Genomic DNA, 21204 nt, shown 5'->3' on the forward strand with positions numbered 1-21204 from the left:
ACTTTTCTGAAAATGGGGCTTGTAGATAGAGAGAATGAGAGATGTTGCAGAAAGGACGAAAATATAAACATTATGAGGAGAGCAGGGAAAAGGATAGATAGATAGATAGATAGATAGATAGATAGATAGATAGATAGATAGATAGATAGATAGATAGATAGATAGATAGATAGATAATGGAAAAATGAAGAGAGAGAGAGAGAGAGAGAGAGAGAGAGAGAGAGAGAGAGAGAGAGAGAGAGAGAAATGAAAGGGTTTTTCGTTGATTTCTTGTTCTCGTGCTGCTGGTGGGCGGGGCGGAGGCGGCGCGTCAGAATGCGAGCGAGAGGCGCGCGACCACTCCAGAACTGTCAGATCTTAAACCATAAACTACTAAACACAGAATACACACACGCACACAGGGAGAAAGAGAGAGAAGGACGAATATAAGAAGAAGACGAAGCAGGAATACTAAAATATCGGTGAAAAGTTTTTGTTTTTGAGGGCTGAGTGATTCAGTGTGTTCCAGCTCGACTACCTGCAGGTAAATAAGTTCTCTCTCTCTCTCTCTCTCTCTCTCTCTCTCTCTCTCTCTCTCTGTGTGTGTGTGTGTGTGTGTGTGTGATATTTTGCTTTTCTCAGTCTTACGTTTAAACTAGAGCAGCCTTCACTGAAACTAACATTAGCATCACGGAGTGAACGGAGAGGCTCGTTTCTCATCCTCCGTATTCATTCCGTCTCGCAGTAAGCGGCCAGCCCCGCGAGCCAGGCTCAGTGGTCATTATCTCTGCCTTTAAACGGAGTTCTGACCGTAGTTCTGTGTGAAAGTTGTCCATTGCTTTAATGAGTGTTCAGAAAGAAAACAACCAAAAATAAAGAAGCAAGAATGATGATATGCCCGTACATGGGTTAGCAGCGTTGGCAGTGCGGTATTCACAGAGTTAGAAATCACACTAAAAAGCCAGTTCACGCAGAGAGAGAGAGAGAGAGAGAGAGAGAGAGAGAGAGAGAAATGGTTATGTAGAGCGAGAGATGAAAGGGGGAGAGAGAAATACAGAGAAAAAAACAGAAAGATGGACAGAGAGGTAGTAATAAAGATCAATGAAAGAAATTATGTTTGGGACATTGGGATAGAGAGTGAAATAGGAAATATGCACATTTACATATATACAGATTTTACACATGTCTATTTATATGTATAAAAAATACATGGTACTAGCCTGTACTGGAATAATAGTGCACATTCTCTGTAGAACAAAAAGTAACATGTTGTGAATTAATAAAAAAAGTGGCCTGTGCAAAGTTATGGCATATTTTACATGTTTTTTTTTTCAATTCCAGTAGATTTATTATGTTAGAGAGAAATAGAGAAAGGAATAAAGAGGGGAAATGTTGGATGATGGAAATTAATGGATTTAAAAAATAGATCTATGTGAGCAGTGTGTGGGAGAATGTAATCTGTCCTCTACTCAAACACACATGATGCCCTCGTAACAGAGGACAAGGGATTTTAAATTTTATTATTTATTTATTTATTTATTTTTTGACTCTGTAGAAGTGATTTTATGGCACTGAGACTGAAACGCTTGGCCAAAGTGACGTAAGTGGGATAATATGTGTTCCAATAAAAAACAAAGAAAGGAAAAAAGAAAATCCTTCCCCCAGTAACTCTTTCCTGGTTTACCTGCTGTTATTTGAAAGATGAGGTGATGCCCTCAACACCATGACACTCCACCTATTAGAATCAAAAACTGACCATAAATGTGTGATAATAGGTGATATATTTAAGAATTTCAGCTGAGAAATAATTATGTATCATTTTGCACATTAGGGTAATGAAACTGAGATAAACTGAATAAACTGAATAAGTCTGGACTGTCTGTGTAGTGTTGATGACTGCTAACAGTGAGGAATGTTGTGAAGGTTTTTGTGTCAGTATCTATATGGTGGTTTGTGAAATAGTTTTCTGCTACTCCATTATAGGCGGATACTTCTGCGAGATCACTTTTAAATATGTTTACTGGGACATAACAGTTCTTTGTGATATTGTGATATTGCAATTGGAACCTGTGACAAAATGCTTCATGAAAATGTTTCAAGGCATTGTGGATATTAGATATTTTATAGAAATCAGATAAAACACCAGTCCATACCTCACTTCATGATCCAGCATATCTGTAAGGTCCTGTGTTGTTAGGATTCTTCATCCAACCACTATTTCACATAGAATGAGAATACTGACTGTGATCCCTCAGAACTGGATCTAATGTAATTGTTTATGCTCACACCCTAGTAAATTTCCATTTGTGATATAATAGCTCTGGAATTAAACCAAAATCTCACTCACAATGGCACTTTTCTGTGATAAATTACAGAGTACACAGGCTAAACATAGCACACATCTAATATTGGTTTAAACAGACACAGCTTTTTTTCCCTCCCCAATTTAGTCATTGCCAGCTAAGGAGGAGTGTTAGCTAGCTAAGACTCCCCCAGTCACACCATGTTACCAATGTGGGAGGGTGAGAAAAACACATGCTTCCTCCGAGACATGTGAAGCCAGCCTCTGCCTCTTCCAGACTGCCGCTAACACAAAGTCCCTGGACAGCTGAGCATGCTCACAGGAGAATGCTAATTGCCCGGATATATTATTTCAGCTGATAGCAAGCCGTGTTGGCTAGCATGATGCTGATTGTCGGGAAGAGGGCCATACTCCCCACCCAGAGAGAGTGAGGCCAGATGTGGACCACTTGCCTCAAATGGCTGTGGCATCAATAGTCAACAAACCGGTTGATTTTCCCAATGACCAACAATGAGTCTGCTGCAGCACTCAAGAGGATTAGCAACACCTGCACTTTTTTGGCCAGCCCAAATCAAACTCTGGTACATTTTCAAATTTGGTGCAGTTAGTTTGGGCATGTGTGAATGAAGTAATCACACTCGGATGTGGACCAAAGCAACCATTTGAGAAGAAGTCTGAACTCTATGGTGCGGCTTGATTCTGATGAGAATGTAATCTGATTTTGATCCGAAAGACCTGTCAGGTGTAGACAGCAGATCAGGGGTAAACGGCCAGAGGTGCTATGCTAATTGGATGCAGCAATGGAGGTAAATATAGAATTTGGAGTTTACCAGCTAATCTGAGTAAAAAAAATACAGAAACGAACAGAACACAGGACCATTTTTGTGTTTACTTTTTGACTTCCGCTCCAGTCAGACCTGAAAGATCGCTGACGAGAACATTCTACCCTGGGGTGCGGTGATGTATATCCCTGTGTTAAAACTTAAACAAGGGGAAAATACTCCAAGATTACAAACTTCTAAGCTGATTTGGACCAGAGCAAACAATCTACAAGTGTGAAAACGCCCTTAGATAAAGCTATTAATGATACTGTCCACATGCTAGCATTTTAAACAGCAACAAATCTGACAGATATATTAAAAAGTATTGTCATTATTGTGGGTATTACGGTGGTGCAGCAGGTAGTGTCACACAGCTCCAGGGTTCTGGAAGTTGTGGGTTCAAGTCCTGCTCCGATCTGTGAGGAGTTTGGTGTGTTCTCCTTGTGTCCACGTGGGTTTCCTCCCACAGTCCAAAAACACACGTTGGTAGGTGGATTGACGACAGCGACCCTGATCTGGATAAGCGATTACAGATAATGAATGAATAAATGTTATTATTGCTACTATATAGATGACCTGTTTTTACATGATTTGAAAAAAATTTTATAGAAAAGGGATCTTTGAAGGAATCTTTCATTACATTGTATTTTTTTAAATATGATATTTAATTATATTATAAAATCTTGGTTTGTGTTTGGCAAATCTTGCACTAAACTTAAGCTTTATATATTTAAATATAAAAACAGCAATACTCATTATGATCATTTTTAAAATAATTAAAATACTAAAAATGAATGATGTTTAAATTAGCTTCAGTTTTTCGGATTTGAACCAAGATATAAACTAAACGGTTTGCCAGAATTTGAGAGCCGAACCCAACTGAGTGAAATGTTACACTTGATTACCAAAATCATGGGCATTGTGAGTTGTACTTTGATTTAATTATTCATTTGAACAGCCAAAGCATTGCACTGAATGTTTTCTCGCAGGTACTTGGTGCAGTTTTTGAATACATTATGGTTTGTTTTACCACTGTATTATGGAAGTCCCATGTCTTATTAAAAAGAACAAGGTAATTATGCACTCTGTATCCATCTTCATTTGTACTTACCTACAGCATTCTTAATACTGCACTAATTGCTTCACAGCCCTAAAAAGGCCAGTTTGACTAATGAGAACATTGTGTTCACCCATATGAAGGTAATAGACCAAACATAATGACACAAATTTGTCATTAATTAAGCATTTATATTTAGTTTTGAATTTATTAACACACATATCAGCCAGTTCATTGCTGCATTTTTAAAATGTACTGTTATTAAAACTGGGAATTGAATTTCTTTACTAATGGTGCACTGACAGGACTGGAACCATGAATGTCATAATTTATTCTATCATCCATACATCCATCATTATAACACCAATGCCTGCATTTCACATTACTCTGGGCTTTCATCATGTGCCTTTGATAAAACATGGAAGGAATGCAGACCTGTAACCTTGTGACTGTAAAGGTTTCACAGTCGTACTGCTATAGTACAGTGTCCATTTTATATATTATAGATTTTATTGCTCTGTTGATGAGTTTCATACTGCAAAGAGGAACAGAATGAAATATTTTTCAAAACTGAGGTTGTTTTACATTACATTATTATTATTATTATTATTATTATTATTATTATTATTATTATTATTATTTAAGCACACTAAATGTTACTGTAATTGTACAGTTAAAAAATCAAGTAGTAACCTATAGTTTCTTCTAATAGATTATTCTCTGAGATACAGGTCAGGATAAACATCTGAATAAAGCACGTTATTAATATTGGTATGTTTACTTAAGATCTTCTTGGTTTCAGACAACATTTCTTTCTCAAAACATAATGAGCTGAATTATTACTAAAGTGTTTTTTTTTTCTGATCAGAGTACATTGCCCCAAACGAGTTCTGATGTCTCTGAGTTTCACAAGAAGATATCTGTACTTTGATAACCGGGATTTCTATAACTCTATTCGAGCAACTGCTGTCGTCTTTCTTTCTTTCCATATTATAGTCTGTGAGTTTGAGCGTGTGTTGTGTAATCTTGAAAAATGCACCTGTCCAGGGACATTAGTTGTAGCTCCATAATATTTCCATATACTGACATGGGTGTTGGCACTGTAGCCTTTTCTGTTCCAGTGTTGTTGCATGTGTGGAGATTTGAAGTGGTTATATACGAAGTATTTACAAAAAAAGTGCCTGAATCCTTGTACATTCCTTTGATCGCTCATTGTATATCTATTGAATAAGACATACTTTGTAAAATATAATAATATAGGATGGCATTATTTGTATTAAATGGCTGTAGTGAATTAGCTGAAAGTGAAACATATGTAAGAATTCCCTGGGCTTTGTGATTACTACATTATTTGCAGTAGATATTTTATAAGAAAATATTGTATTATTTATGAGAATTATATTTGCGATATGAGCAATGCTACTGTAAATCAAATACTGTGTGTTTAGATTACAGCAATGTGTTGGAAATGTGAACTGTAGTTTGAGCACTGTAAATAAAATGCATTTTAAAAAGCTACAGGTACATTACTGCCATTTTACAGGTCCACTGAGATGCAAATCTAATATCTGTCAGGAATTTTGGGGCAAAAAAGCATTAGAGCTTGTGAATAAGTTGCTGTTTCCATTTTTGCATTTTATGGGAAGCTTCTAGATTTATTATCTATGGAGTTTAGCTGCCCAACACATAATACTGAATGTGGCAGCAAAGCTTGATGGGAAAATGGCTCTCTTCACACTTCAAGCAGACTGAGAGGTGTTTCTGAGGGTGAGAGATGTACCCACAGGTGAGCTGTGATCTCAGCTGAACTCTCACACATCACCTCTGCACATCTCAACTCAGCACCAAGCAGGATTTCCCAGCATTCTTCCACTTGGGCCTGCAGGCTTTTACCAACCCCCTGAGGTTAATCGCTGCACTAGCCATCATTTAGGAATTATGAAGCACATGAGGCCACACACAGCATAAGGTAGATTAGGAGAAATGCAAACAAACAAAGAAAAGGTCATGTGGGATTTGCATGCCATTTGTGTCATTAGGGGAGAGGAAATGGACATGGATTCATAGCATTAAATTTAGTCAATGGTGTTTTGATGATGAAAATATGGATGAAAAAAGGCAGGTTCATGCTTCCCACTGAAACCACAGCTCTGTGCTGAACGTAACACATTACAATGTCAGATTTGATCCCAATTTTTTTTCATGTCCAGCTTCCATTCTGAAAGATGTCATGGAATTTCAAAATTTAAATATTTAATCCTGTTTCCTAAACCTAGGCTTAATTCGGCCAAATCAGGTCTTTTCTACGAATCTGTCACACCATTCAATACACTCCAGCAGTTGCAGGTTTTTTAACTTTGTAGGTGGGTATGGATAATTAAGTATTTTGTTTGTATTGCAATTTCAGGTCATGCTTTCTCAGATATCATGGTATCATTAGGTTTGAAACATAAAGCTAAATCCCGGTAAGCAATGACTCATGGAGGAAGTCGATTGGCTATATGCAGCAAGTTATTTATAAACATGTTGATACTAATTTGCATGGTGATAGAGAACATTGTTTTCACCTTTTGGAGGATGCCAATTAATTGGTTATTCAATTCTGGAAGGATCTCACTAATCTCACTGTCGCAGCTTTTCCAGAGTCACTAAATGATGCAGATAGACATGTTTTATCATGTCTTATTTATTTAATTATGCCACAGATTTCCATTCAGTTAGATGGGATCAGAGTCTGTATTTATGAACTATGTTATCTCAGCATAAAATGCAGATGTGGTTCATATCGGTTTTTGATACAAACATTCCTTTTGCTTTTTTATTTATTTATTTATTTACTTTTGGAGGTGTGCTTAAGTTTAAGTAACCTGTAGGATTTATGTGGGTTCAGTTACATTTGTAACCGCAATGACACCATGCTGAAAGTTCTGTAGGCCACATCTGATGCACAGACTAGATATAGACATCACCTTTCGAGAGGCCGTATTCTGCCTAAGCCTACACACAGCACACCACCCACAGATCCAGAAGTGGAAAATGAGAATATGGATATTTGTATCGCAGAACAGTAGGCTCCAAAAAATCTCTCGTCAAATATTTAGCTCATAAGTTTCAAATGCACTGTTTACAGCTTAAGCCCTAATGACGTTAGCAGTTATTAATCATAAATCAGCCTGCACGGAATGAACCATCTTCGTTGACACATTTGTCTCTCCTCATCAGGCTCACCCCGTTAATGACAAATGAAATGAGGTTCATAAAAGACTCTAGGAGCAGTATTATCCCCATAAGCGGCACAGTTCATATACAAAGACTGTTATTAGGAGGAATAATGACTGTTTCACACTCTGCTTTACTGGCCTGCAGAGACAGAGGTTGGAGATGTGCAGGTAGCAGTGGTGCTAGCAAAGTGAACTGTGGCGTTCACATACACACACACATGCACGCATACACACACAAACAAACAAAACACCTGGCTGTTAGACTTATGTAACAGCAAGCCTTAGGCCACACCTCTGCTCTGCTCATGAGAGTGCTTGTGAGGAGGAGAGAAAAGGAAGGGTTTAGCTGCTTAAGACAAGAGAGCATCTTGGTTAGGGCTGTTACTATTAATCATCCTGGTAGTGGAGTATATTCTGATTAAGGAAAATTTAGAAACACAAAAACACATTTTAAAATGAAAGCAAACACAATAGAATCTGGAAAACCATGTTTACATTACACTGAGAAATCACTTCTCTGTCTTTTTTGTCTTTTTTCACTTCACTTTTCTGCACAGAGCTGTCCAGTGCATTGTGTTAGCTTCAGTTTGAAAACGAGCAGTAGTTGTCTTCACCTTTCTAGGTGGATGGGATTATGTGAGATTGGTGGGAACAGAGATGAATAAATTGATGAGAAAAAATTGACTACTTACTAAAATTACTAATACTTTCTGTGTTAAAATGGTGCAGTTTCATGTCAAATAAGGACATGGTTTTAGTAATGGAATCTACCCCAGCTACCACAAATTAGCAGTAGTTAATTTAAGAAAAAGGATATAAAATCACATCGCTAAAATAATTTTGAATTATTACAAAATATCTTTCAATATGTAATGTTTTCCAAAAAATATCTCTTTCTCTATATCTGTAGAACAACAAAAGGGTCTCTTGAGGGAGTTATCTTAAGCACTTTCTTTCAGTTAAAAACTATTTTATATTTTGCTAATAGCTCCCCGTTATGGAGAGTATTAAGACTACCAAATACAAACTAAAAAAAACAGGGAACTGATGAACGAAGATATGAACTAATCCCCAAGATAATTTATTGAGAATGTAAGTATTAATTGTTTATTAATTGTTGTTTTTTGAATAATGAAATATAATCGGGGCGGCATGGTGGCGCAGCAGGTAGTGTCACACAGCTCCAGGGGCCTGGAGGTTGTGGGTTCGATTCCTGCTCCGGGTGACTGTCTGTGAGGAGTTGGTGTGTTCTCCCTGTGTCCGCGTGGGTTTCCTCCGGGTGCTCCTGTTTCCTCCCACAGTCCAAAAACACACGTTGGTAGGTGGATTGGCGACTCAAAAGTGTCCGTAGGTGTGAGTGAATGTGTGTGTGTCTGTGTTGCCATGTGAAGGACTGGCGCCCCCTACAGGTTGTATTCCCGCCTTGCACCCAATGATTCCAGGTAGGTTCTAGACCCACGGCAACCCTGAACTGGATAAGCGGTTACAGATAATGAATGAATGAATGAATATAATGGAATAATCATAACAGCCCTAGTCTTAAATTCATGGGAGTTGAAAGCCTTTTGGTTGTGGGTTCAAACCCTGCCTTGGGTCACTGTTTGTGAGTAGTTCGGTGTGTTCTCCCATGTTTGTGTGGGTTTCTTGTGGGTGGCTTGGCCAGGCATAAGTGTCCACATGTGAGTGTGAGAGTAAATGTGTGAGTGTATCATTCCCTGTGATGGACTGGTGTTATTTCCAGGGTGTGTTCCTTCCTTGTAACAAGTGATTCCGGCTTACAACGGCTACAGAAAATTAATATACTTTTGATAATTTGATAGTTTTTTCAAATTCAGCAATCAGTTATCTGAGAGTAATCATGACAGCTCTAGTCTTATTAGATATTGTTCTTTATTTCTGTGGAGTGTATTCACCTACACGCCTAGCTGAGACAATTTCCCTCAGCCTCTCTGTGAACCCTCTCCAAGGCCTACAAACAGAACAACATTATGTTAGCGATTATAGATCCACTGAGCTAATGTGAGGCTGTGTAGGGCCCTTATAATTTTCACTCATAAAGAGAACCAATCAGAGCTTAATAACCCACTTTAGACCATTACAGACTGTAGCTTACTCAAGAGGTAGATAACAGTTGCTGGACTCATCTTCTACTGCCTTCTAAAAACGCTCCCCATAAGTCCAGGCCTTTAGGGCTACTGTGAAGATAGCCTCCTTAACAGGAACTAAGTGGCAATTACTGTGTAATTGTCAACACATGAAAGACCGAAGCACTGCAAGGACCATGAAGACTTACTCCACCAACTAAACACACATATTTGATCTCTCTCTCTCTCTCTCTCTCTCTCTCTCTGTATCTCTCTCTCCCTCTCTCTCTCTCTCTCTCTCTCTCTCTCTCTCTCTCTCTCTCTTTCACACACACACACACACACACACACACACACACACACACACAGATAAATGTCTTTCTCTCCCTGTCTATCTCTAATTACTTTAAGTAATCAAAGGACATAATTTTATGTAATTTAGCTAAAAGGAACTGATCAGAGGAGCGCAAGTGAGCTAACGTTCTAACTTAGCTGCCTTTTGTCAGCCTTGTTTTGTTTGATCGTGTGTGAAAATGCTGAACTGTCTTCACTTTTCCACAGAACAAAGCAGTGAGAGAGGGAAGAGTCAGAGAGAGAGAGAGAGAGAGAGAGAGAGAGAGAGAGAGAGAGAAAGAGAGTGAGAGAGAGAGAGAGAGAGAGAGAGAGAGAGAAGGTAAGGCCTTTTCCACACCATAATAACAACGGGCATATTTTGTGCATTTTCTTTTTGAAGCTTGCCATTGGATACATAGTGAAGTAAATACATGGCCAAGAGGAGAAGAGCATGAATTAATGATGAGGGCTCTTCATCCTGCAGCTCCCCTGTATTTTAGGATAGATGCAGAGAGAGGGATAGAGTGGTAAATAAGAAAGAATGCAGATGGAAAAACAGATCATCCATTGATCCCTCACGTTAACAGTGAGTTTTATTCCTTTCATCCTTTGCCAGCTTCTATCTCAAGCGCTCTTGGCCCCTCTTGCTGTTCATTTCACGTCTTCCGCTTGCTCATTTAGCATACCTGCAGATGTAAATCTGCACCGTCTGCAGAATTCATTCACACCTGCAGGCCATTACTGGTACACAATATGGCCAAACGCTCGTGGACACCTGCTAATTCAAAATTTCTCAGACTTGGGTTATTCAAGGGGGTATGGTTCCTCTTTGCTGCAATAGCGTCTGCTCTTCTGGTAAGTTTTTAGAATGGATTCTTGAAGGTTTATTAGCATTCAGCCTACACCGATCAACCATAACATGAAAAGCACCTCCTTGTTTCTACATTTACAGTCCATTCTTCCAGCTAAACTGACCATACAGGAGCATTTTGTAGTTCTACAATTACAGACAGTAGTCCATCTAGTGATTTGCATAAATTGTGAACCTCCTACGACCTTGTTCTTCAATGGTCAGGACCCCACATGAAAGGTATGATTTTGCCGTTGGATCATTCTCAGCACTGCAGTGACACTGATATGGTGGTGTTGTGCTAGTGTGTGCTGTGCTAGTATAAATGAATCAGACACAGCATGGCTGCTTGTGTTTTTAAATCCCTCAGTGTCACTGCTGAACTGAGAATAGTCCACCAACCAAAAATATCCAGCCTACAGCATGGATACCTGTCTCCACTGATGAAAGACTAAAGGATGACCAACCCAAACTGTGCAGCAACAGATGAGCTACTGTCTCTGACTTTACCTCTACAAGGTGGACCATTAAGGTGGGCATGTCTAACAGAGTGGACAGTGAATGAACACAGTGTGGAAAAACTGAACACTAAACATTGCTGTATCTGATACACTTGTACCAGCGCAACACACACTAACACACCACCACCACTTCAGTGTCACTGCAGCACTGAGAATGATCCACCACCCAAATTATACCTGCCCTGTGGGGGTCCTGACCATTGAAGAACAGGGTGAAGGGGCACAAAAAATATATGCAAAGCAACAGATAGACTCCAATCTAAACTATAGAACTACAAACTGCTCCTTTGGACAGTGGAGCTGAGTGGATGGACTGTGAGTGTAAAAACAAGGAGGTGGTTAGAATGTTATGGTTGATGGGTGTAAATAACATTAGGCAAATGAGGGTGTGTGGTTAGATGTTTAGTTTTTAATCAAAAAAAGGCTATTCCAGAATTATTGGATACTGCTCAGTCATTTAATGCTCACAGAACTCACTGCACCCTATGACGTGAACATTTCATCATCTGATTCATTAAATCTTGGTACGATGTGGAAACAAGCAGAGATTTAAGTGCAGTTGATGAATCAGCTTCAGTTGCCGAAATCAAGCGCCTCTCAGAAGAGCATCATTTACATATAATTTTAAATGGTATTCTGTGGCTTGTAAGCCTGTCTTTAGATTTATTATAGTTGGTAGAATGATGTGATTGTGTAGTGTGAGTCTGCTCCTAAAGTAACAGATTTTAACAGTGCATTACAACAGTCTGTTAGAGGCATTTGCACTAGCTGTGTTTATGTTTAATTTTTCATAAAATCACAGAGTAATATGAGAGAAATTGTACACTATTCTTAAACCAGATTTACACATTAAAGGTCATATATATGAAATGGTTGTGCTACTGGTAGTGCCACTATCACACAGATATAGCTCCGGAGGTTGTGTATTCAAGCCCCACTCTGGGTGACTGTTTGTAAGGAGTTTGTTTGTCTGTGTGGATTTCCTCCGGGTGTTCCGGTTTCCTCCCATGGTCCAAAAAAAAAAAAAACACGTTGGTAGGTTGATTGGATACTTAAAAGTGTCCATATGTGTTAGTGTATGAGTGAATATCTGAGTGTGTGTCACCCTGCGAAGGCGAAGGACTGGCGCCCCTTCAGGGTGTTTTCCTGTCTTGCGCACCATGATTCAGGGTAGGCTCTAGTTCGATTCTGAATTGGATAAGCAATTACAGACATTGAATTAATTAATGTTTTGGTCTAAGATGGTGGTGGTCTACTGCGACACTTAGTGGTAGAATGTCAGATACAAATCACGTTCAAATCTGCGTTTTTTTCGCATTACACAGAGAAAAGCTTTGAACTGTTCTATATGAATGTACACATTTTCAGCATTAACAGAATATTAAACATACTTTGAAAAAACTTTGAACACGTTTAAGCTGTTTATCATAATAAATTATTACAAGGGGAAGCTTAAACTTTAATTTGATCGCTTATATTTGACACTTATTTAACTGGTCTTCACACTAGAATTGTTTCACCACATTTCAGCTGTTTCCATTCTGTGTGCATTTTCACCTACTGGAGAGTGATTGATGATTTTAATATAACGGTGCCTGGTCAAACATGTCTCTTATTGTAAGACTGTTTTCAGTATCTGACTCATGTTGTTGCCTGCCCCCCACAGCCCTCCATCATCCTCCAGCCTCTTGTCTCCACTCTCATATCATGCTTTTATCTAGCTCTCTCGCTCTCTCTCTCTTTATGCCTGTGTTCTGTGTTTTCAAATAATAGCTTTCCATCTAGTGCACCAGAAGGGCATGAGCATTAACCCAAGTGTAATTGTTATGTCAACTGTTGTGACATAGAGATATATACTCACAGATACTTAACACATAGTAATTTTGTCCTACAGTCATCTTTGTGTGAGCACAACTCCTTTTTCTGTAACAACACTCACACTTGTACATGATGTCTCTTTGTGAACTTTCTTTAAATAACCAGACCTTTCATGTCTAAGCTGATGTTCTAGATAGGAGGGCGGCTGAGACGATAGACTGGAATCGCAGTGGAATAACTTGGAAAGGAATAGGAGGGGTATTATGCAACAGATTATGGAAGTGTCAAATGAATAGAATGTGAGGGAACGAGAGCAGAGTCTGCCATGCCTTTTCCTGACCTGGTTTTAGGTAATCCACCTACTTAAACCTCCAAAAACCTCACCCCTGAGTACTCTGCTCAGTATCACTGTAAACAGCATGCTGCTGTCCATGAAAGAACCAGTGAGATACTGCATACTTATTCACACGCCTCTTGTGTTCTTCACTGTAACATGACAGCGTCAGCTCCAGCTCGGTGACAGTTTATAGTGCGAGGATGCAGCCAAAGCTTCCAGATGGGCACTGTCCAGTGACGACAGAGGGGACTTTGGCTGTTCTGTGCCCTAGGCTGTCACTTGGCAGTCTGCATGTGTTCCTTCCCTTACACATTACTTCACACTGACTTTCAGCCATGTGCGGCTTGCATATATATGGATTGACAGCCAATCAGCTGTTTCTTCAATCCTCAGAAGTCATTCCTTGTTGCTTCAGGTTTGCTCTACTCTTTGAACAAGATTATATAATTATTTAAGGTCAGTCTGAAATCAAAATGTACCCTTTTTAACCTTGTTACTTCATGTGGCTGATGAGTCATACAATATTCCATTAAAATATGATATTAGATGATATTAGTGATATTTGCCTGCCTCTAAAACAGGCAACAGCACACATGGGAATATCATTAAACAATAATATCATGTTTCACCTCTCCCTCTCACCACACCCACTGTTCATCAACTGAAACTTTAAGCTAGCGCAGACATTTTTTATGATTTTATAGCTAGTACATTTACATTTTGTATAGACAGATTCATAATTGCAGTTATGTTTGTCTTTCAATGTCAATGATTACTAAAACTGTGGATGGATGTAGTTTTTTTTCTTTCCACATGAAGAAGATGAATTCTTTACAAAAAAAATATATTTTCAAATTATAGTAAAACCTCTTAATATCTACTAGGTTTCCACTGAAACCATGGCCTAATTTTGATAGAAGTGGGGTTTGAACCGGCAGGTATCTAATTCGATCCCCATGACCTCCAGGAAAATTGGGGGCGAAGGGAATGATAGAACAGCGCTGTCCTCTTCCCTCAATCCATGGATGAGGTGCCCTTGAGCATGGCACCTGACCCTCAATGGCTCCCAGGGCACTGGGGATGGCTGCCGGTTGCTCCTGATGTGTGTGTGTGTGTGTGTGCTCACATCCCTTGTGTATGTGTGTGATCAGTTTAGGTAACTTCAGGTCACATTTGAAACCCAGGTTTCGAGATTCAAATGAGGGTAGAACAGCGCTTTGAATTTTCTTTGTTTGATCCTTTGTTTGAACTTGTAACGGTGAATTCTAAAGTGGGAATACGGACTAACCAGGGCCTAGGTTTCCTAGTGATCTAGAATTAATATTATCTTAAGAGTTAGAGAAAGTGTTTAAGGTCCTAGTACAATTTGTATTGATCGATGTTCTCTTTAACATGCTTGAAAAACACTCTAGATCATCTGAATGTTTGACTTCACACAAAGAAGTATGATATATCAAATAGTTTACAGCAGAACCCTATGTGTGCTGTTTAACACTACATCATGTTGAGCTATGTCTTCACGTCAGTGTTCATATTGTACATGTACGGGTAATGAGTGTGTTATGCAGCTTTTATAAGAGCGTGGGAAATGGCCTGTGTTGAGGTTAATGCTCTTCTGTAGGCAAAAAAGAGGATAAATGACGCTGAGGGTTGCTGTGACTCGACCACCATTATCTCCACTTCAATCATTAGCTCTTTCTCTCCTCCTGGGAGAGGATTTCACAGCTGAATATTTCACACTTTTCTTTCCTCACTTCTGCTTTTATTTCCCCCTCTATCTCTTTCTCTCGCAGCTAACTTTCTCATGATCCTCCCTGTTTTTTAACATAAGAAGTCGATGCCTTTGCAGCAGTTCTCCCACCAATCCTCCCTCTAGAGAGTCATAAATATCTCTGAAGCTTCTAAGCTTTGCGGTATTGATGTTACTTGCCTCTTGCTCTTAATTGTTCTTGTGCAATTCTAGCTTCCATACTGCATGTCCAAACACAGGTGACCTCTGGAAATGGTAGTGTAGATTGGTCATATCAGTTATGGCTTGAATGTAACTTGATTGACAGGATCTGTAGACTATTTCCAGAGTATGAGCCAGAAGTTATTTTATCAAATATACAGTTTCCAAATAATCATAAGGTTGTAGGTTGAACCAATGTTAAACCCCTTAATACTTCTTATTCATGGTCCACAATGAATTTTAGGTGACTCATTTATTTTCTGTAACCGCTCATCCAGTTTAGTGTCGTAGTGGATCCGGAGCCCACCCGGAATCACTGGGCACAAGGCAGGAACACACACTGGAGGGGGCACCAGTCCTTCACAGGGTGACACACACTCACGCTTTCACTTACACACTCACACATTTAAGTTGCCAATTCACCTACCAATGTGTGTGTGTGTGGGGGGGGGGGGGGGGGGGGGTTGGACCGTGGGGGGATTTTTATGTGACTATTATGAATAATTTGGAAACTACTATAAATATTTTATTAACTACTTTGGCATAGCAAATTATACAGAATTAATGTAAGGGTGTAAATATGTTCCTCTGAGAGCTAGGGTTTAATGCAGTCCCACCGTAGTATGCATTAATTTGCACTGCCTCTCATGGATTACTGTAATCTATATGTATTTATGTTAGATCTTTATATATGCCTGCATGACACATTTTCAGAAGGCCAACTAGATTCCCTTTTCAAGTTTATTCCCATTGGAATGTCCTAAATATTTCATAGTTCTATTCCAGCCACAGCTAATTACCCCAGTACAGTGTCAGGCAGGCCCTACAGTACAGAAAGAGAGAGTGAGTGAAAAAAGAGAGAAAGCGAGACTGATAACGCACTATTTGAAAGCAATAGAAGTGTGAGAACTGGAGAGAGGTCTGCCACATCTGTGTTACATGTTCATTCTGCTATATGAATCTGAATATCAGGTGCCGTCTCTGGTTATTTGGGCTTGAAATATGGGGCAGATCATACTCAAGATTTCTATTTTTTATATTGCAAAGCCAAATCATTCAACTAGAACATAATGTTTCTTTGTTTTTAAGCCAAGGCAATTCATTATAGCTGTAGAGACAGGGGTCAAGGCAGTCAGAATATTGAGGCCAGTTTTGGTGTGAGGTTGCAGCAGTCTGCCAGCTTTACTTGTGCCGTTTCATCTCCATCATTTTGTCCTTCTGTCCTCTTCTGTAACCTTCTACTTTTCACCCCATCTTCATCTCTCTCTCTGTCTCTCTCTCTCTCTCTCTCTCTCTCTCTCTCTCTCTCTCTCTCTCTCTCTCTCTCCCTCTCTCTGTTTTCCCAGGAGCTCAGCTGACCCAATTTTCAACCAAAGGCACGTACTTGCACAGCCACACTTTGAAATAATGTAGCTCACACTGTACTTAGACTCACCTCTTGAACATTCATAAACCACTGTTTAAAATGGCACAGCCATTAAATAACTTTATTACACTCTGTGAAAATGACAATAATAGCTAGAAAAAAAAACAGGAGAAAAAATCGTATTCAGAGTTTGGCCACTAACAGATGCTTTTATTTCTAGAGAGTATTTCTCCGCTTACAAATCCTCTTACTAATATGGAGAGGGTCTTCATTGGTGTGGAGGCCTGATTTAGTTATGCTCACCCATGGGAATAGAGTGTACATCAGAGGCAGTGCATAATGAGTCCTTAGTGTAGTGGGGGAGCATATGCTGAAGTAGCTGTGGTTTGAATGGAGCCTGAGGCTACAGGTGCAAGCATCTGGAGCATTGCATATACTTTGCCTCAAATGGACAAACAAGATTAGAACTTACAACACGTGGTGATTCTGATATCCAGCCTGGATGCTGGGCAGTCTGTACATCTGTAACCAGACATAGAGCTTAGCATTTGTGATAGCCTTCTGGGGTTGTGCATTAATCTGTAATGACTGTGATGTACAGCAGTGTTAGCAAGATTTGTATAAAGGCCCCTCAACAAATTTGTAATTCAGAGGAGCCATAAGGAAATATACAATTTAAATTTTGAAATTGAATTAAAAAAACCTTTAAAAAAGAAAGAAAAAAACAAGTGTTCGATAGCACTGATTTCTTAAAACAACATTCTTTTAAAATTGACATTTTCTTCTAATTCTGTTATATGTGCATGATGCAGACTCCTAAAAAATATAATTACAGTATATTAAAAAGGAGTTCATTGTATATATGAGGCTTCTATCCAGTCTCAAAGTTTCTAACTATATGCTATTAAGATCAATACTTACAGAAATATCAGAAGAGTACTTTTGTGAATATTTTATGAATCAGTGCATTAGGCCCAGTTTTTAACCACGTAAAAACATTAGTTCACAAGTGTGTTTTAACATAATGCAGCAATACTGGCGTATTATGTCCACAGTACGAAGCCTTAGCCCACACATTTATTTTCAAGGTTTTTTGTTATAACTTTGTGTTATAACTAAATGAAATATAATTTATTTTAAAATAATGAATTAATCATGGATCAATAAAAAAAACAATGAACGGGATGATGCTTTGCAAAACATGTTTATTACTATCTCAATGGTCAGTAACAGCTTTACATTAGGGGCTAGCACAATGTTCAGCATAATGTCTTTGTTCATTCTGATTTAGATCTGAAATTAGAAGCCCTTGTCATTATGTTTTGATTGTTCAGGTTAATTTGTGACACATAGCACAAACAGATCAGAAACAAAGCCCAGGACGAAACAGAGCCCAGGACGAAAGAGAGAGCAGAAATAACTAACAATGATAAAGATCAAAGGGGCTTCATGAAAACAGAGGGATGAATGTGTGTGAGGGAAGTGTACAGGAGGATGGACGAAGAGAAAGTTAGAATGTTTCCTGCTTCATTAATAATTGATCTTAATATGAAATGAAAGGAATAAAGTGATGGGGAAGAGTGGATAAAGCATGGCAGAAAACAGGAGCTGTTTTTCAAACGGAATCTTGAGCAGTCTACGATGCAAGTTTAGCATCACAGCTGGTGAGGGGGGTGTATGCCAGAGGGATGGATATGCTTGCATGTTTGCGTGTGTGTGTGTGTGTGTGAGAGAGAGAGAGAGAGAGAGAGAGAGAGAGAGAGAGAGAGAGAGAGAGAGAGAGAGAGTACAGAAAGAAGTGGTAAATCTCACAAAACATGAAATAAGACAAGTATTCTCACTTCTTTCTGTACTTCTCTCTTACGCACACACGCACACGCACACACACACACACAAACACACACACACACACACAAATCATTTACAAAAATGTATTAAACTCACATATTACAGCAGAAAGGACAGAATTAGTGCACTCATTATTATCAATGAAATAGTCAATATGTGATTCTATGGATGTGAATGTGCACCTGTGTTTGTTTGTGTGTGCTTAATATATTAGGGAGGGATATATGGGTGGGTGGGTTGGTGGATTGTGTGTATATACCAGAGTTTTTCTGTTTTCCCCACAATCTCACTGTGGGGATTTCTCTTGGATGGATAGTGTTAGGGTTAGGCTAGTAGTAGTTATGGATAATATTGGGGTATGACTACATAAAATTAAAAGAAATCTGTAATGGCCCCAAAGTATGTGTCAACAAACTTGCAGTGATATTGTTTTCTGCTCTTTTAAGGTCCTCTATCATAGGCATTGGTTAAATTTTCTGGATTTCACACTCTAGGTAATTAGCCTGGGGCCAGTCAGTTGGTCAAATGGAGACCACAGGGAACTACTTGCATGGATGTGTAATGCTTCCTGGATTTCCCCAATCTCTCTCTATTCTTCTGAATTATAGAATAAAGAATGAAAACATTGTTAATAGCAATTTTGAATAATGGTATCTGATCGTTTGCACAATAGGCATCGCCCTGCTGAACTCCACACTGAACTGATAATCACTACTGACCGTAAACTCTACTGTGTGTACAACATGCAAGTATCTAATATCTGTATCACATATCTATCACATCTATCTCTCTCTCTCTCTCGCTCTCGCTCTTGCTCTGTGTGTGTGTGTGTGTGTGTGTGGACAGAAACCTCTGAACGGGTGCCTACTTCCTTTCAAACTAGTGTCCCTCAAGCTTTATTCTTTGGCATATTTGTCTAATTATTCCCCATGACTAATACGACATGCGTTTTGCCTGTCTGTCACTTCTAATCTATCAGTTGCCTGGATTATTTTTTAGTCTTCCACTGACATGATTACATCCAAAGGAAAAATGGTCTCCCAAAGGTGCTTCATAAATGACACTTTCAAGTGCTGATGCATGTCTTGTGTCATCATAAACTCTATTATTGCCAGTATTGGTCTCTGTGATCAATTTTTGCATGACAATAGGATGCACTAAGGTTAAGGATTGTAATCATTACACTGAGTTTCTGTATGAAACAGTTAAGGGCTCAAAGGGAGCAGTATTGATGGCGGATGTGTGCATGGGTTAATGAAGTGAAAGGCGCTTGAGGAAGAGGCATGGTACCTACCGTATCCTCCATGTACTCCAGTCCATTAATCCGCTTATCTGACTGAACATACACTGACGAAGAGTGTGGGCGGCTTTAATTTCTGGGCTGCACTCCCACCCCCTCAATACAACACATATCAACACGCAAATATGCACACAATGCTGCAAACATTAGACTTGTAGATCATCAATGACAGGAGAGAAATGGAGAGTTGTTTCATTTCATGTTTGTGAGGCTTTTATTTTTTTTAATGCTGACTTTAAGGTGTAGCAGTTCTCTTTATGACACAAAATTGCATTCTGATGTTGTTCCATCACAGCCATTACATTTCACTAATTAACCTACAAAAATATCATCTATTAACCAAACAAACCAATCAGCCAACAAACAGACATGTGCTTGCAATTTATAATTCATAGTTAATCATGTTTTTAATAGTGCACAGCAAACTGCATCTCCTTTTTTCTTTTCTTTTTTTTAAATTTGCAACTGCTAAAAGCTGATGTTTCCATCTTTGATTCGGATTCTGTTTTTCACGCATAAGTAATCTCTTATTGCTTCCAATCTGTCCTCACAAACATATCCAAACACACCAATGCACTTAGTTCATACCTATCTTAGGAAATCTTGTGAAAGTGATCTAGATTGCATCACCACCACTCTCAAGGCTTGTCCTGCCTTAGGGCCTGGCTTATATTAAGCCATATAGTCAGCTGTAAACCCATTTGATCTCAGTCTTGATCGTTTGCCTCAATATCAGCCTTCAAGCTAGCATATGATAAATGTAGGCTGCACCTCAGCCTCTTACATGTTAACCTGCAGTTCTCATGCATGTCTTTGTGTGATTGTTTGTGTATGTGCAGCATTATATTTTGTGATTATATTGCAGTGGAGGACGGCATGATGGCGCAACAGACAGTATTGTTGTTACACAGCTCCAGGCTTCTGGGTTTGTAGGTCTGAGCCCCTCTCCAGGAGACTGTCTGTGAGGAGTTCGGTGGGTTCTCCCCGTGTCCACGTGTCTTTCCTCCCACGGTCCAAAAACACATGTTGGTAGGTGGATTGGTTACTCAAAAGTGTCCGTGACCTGTGACAGATTGTTACCCCTCCAGGTGTGTTCCCACCTTGCGCCCAGTGATTCTGGGTAGGCACAATGAACGAATGAATGAATACACATACAAATTGCAGTGTGTGAGGAAAGCACTTCTGAATTAATTATGGGAGACTGTTAATAATCAACTGTTATTTTGACCACAACAGCTCACTTTTGCTGGATTACACAAATACCTTGATTCATCAAAACTCCCACGGAAACACTCAGCTGGTCAGAGGACATCTAGCACTTTTTTAAAGAGATTTCAGTATTACAAAGGCTGATATTGTAGCAATTATTAATAAATATCTGTTATGTTCAACTGCCTGAGTATGTCAAACCCACAT

General features: G+C 39.1%; 1 protein-coding gene across 1 annotated transcript in view; it reads left to right on the forward strand.

The window, feature by feature from the left end:
* Positions 1-377: 377 nt before the first annotated feature.
* The window catches only part of camkvl (CaM kinase-like vesicle-associated, like), a 38775-nt gene continuing 17948 nt past the window's right edge, over positions 378-21204 (forward strand). Inside the window, exon 1 of the mRNA XM_066670848.1 lies at positions 378-523. The gene's annotated coding sequence lies outside the window, so the exon portion shown is untranslated. The remainder of the gene's footprint in view (positions 524-21204) is intronic.

The sequence above is a fragment of the Hoplias malabaricus genome, chromosome 5 (assembly GCF_029633855.1).
Source record: "Hoplias malabaricus isolate fHopMal1 chromosome 5, fHopMal1.hap1, whole genome shotgun sequence".
NCBI lineage: Eukaryota > Metazoa > Chordata > Actinopteri > Characiformes > Erythrinidae > Hoplias > Hoplias malabaricus.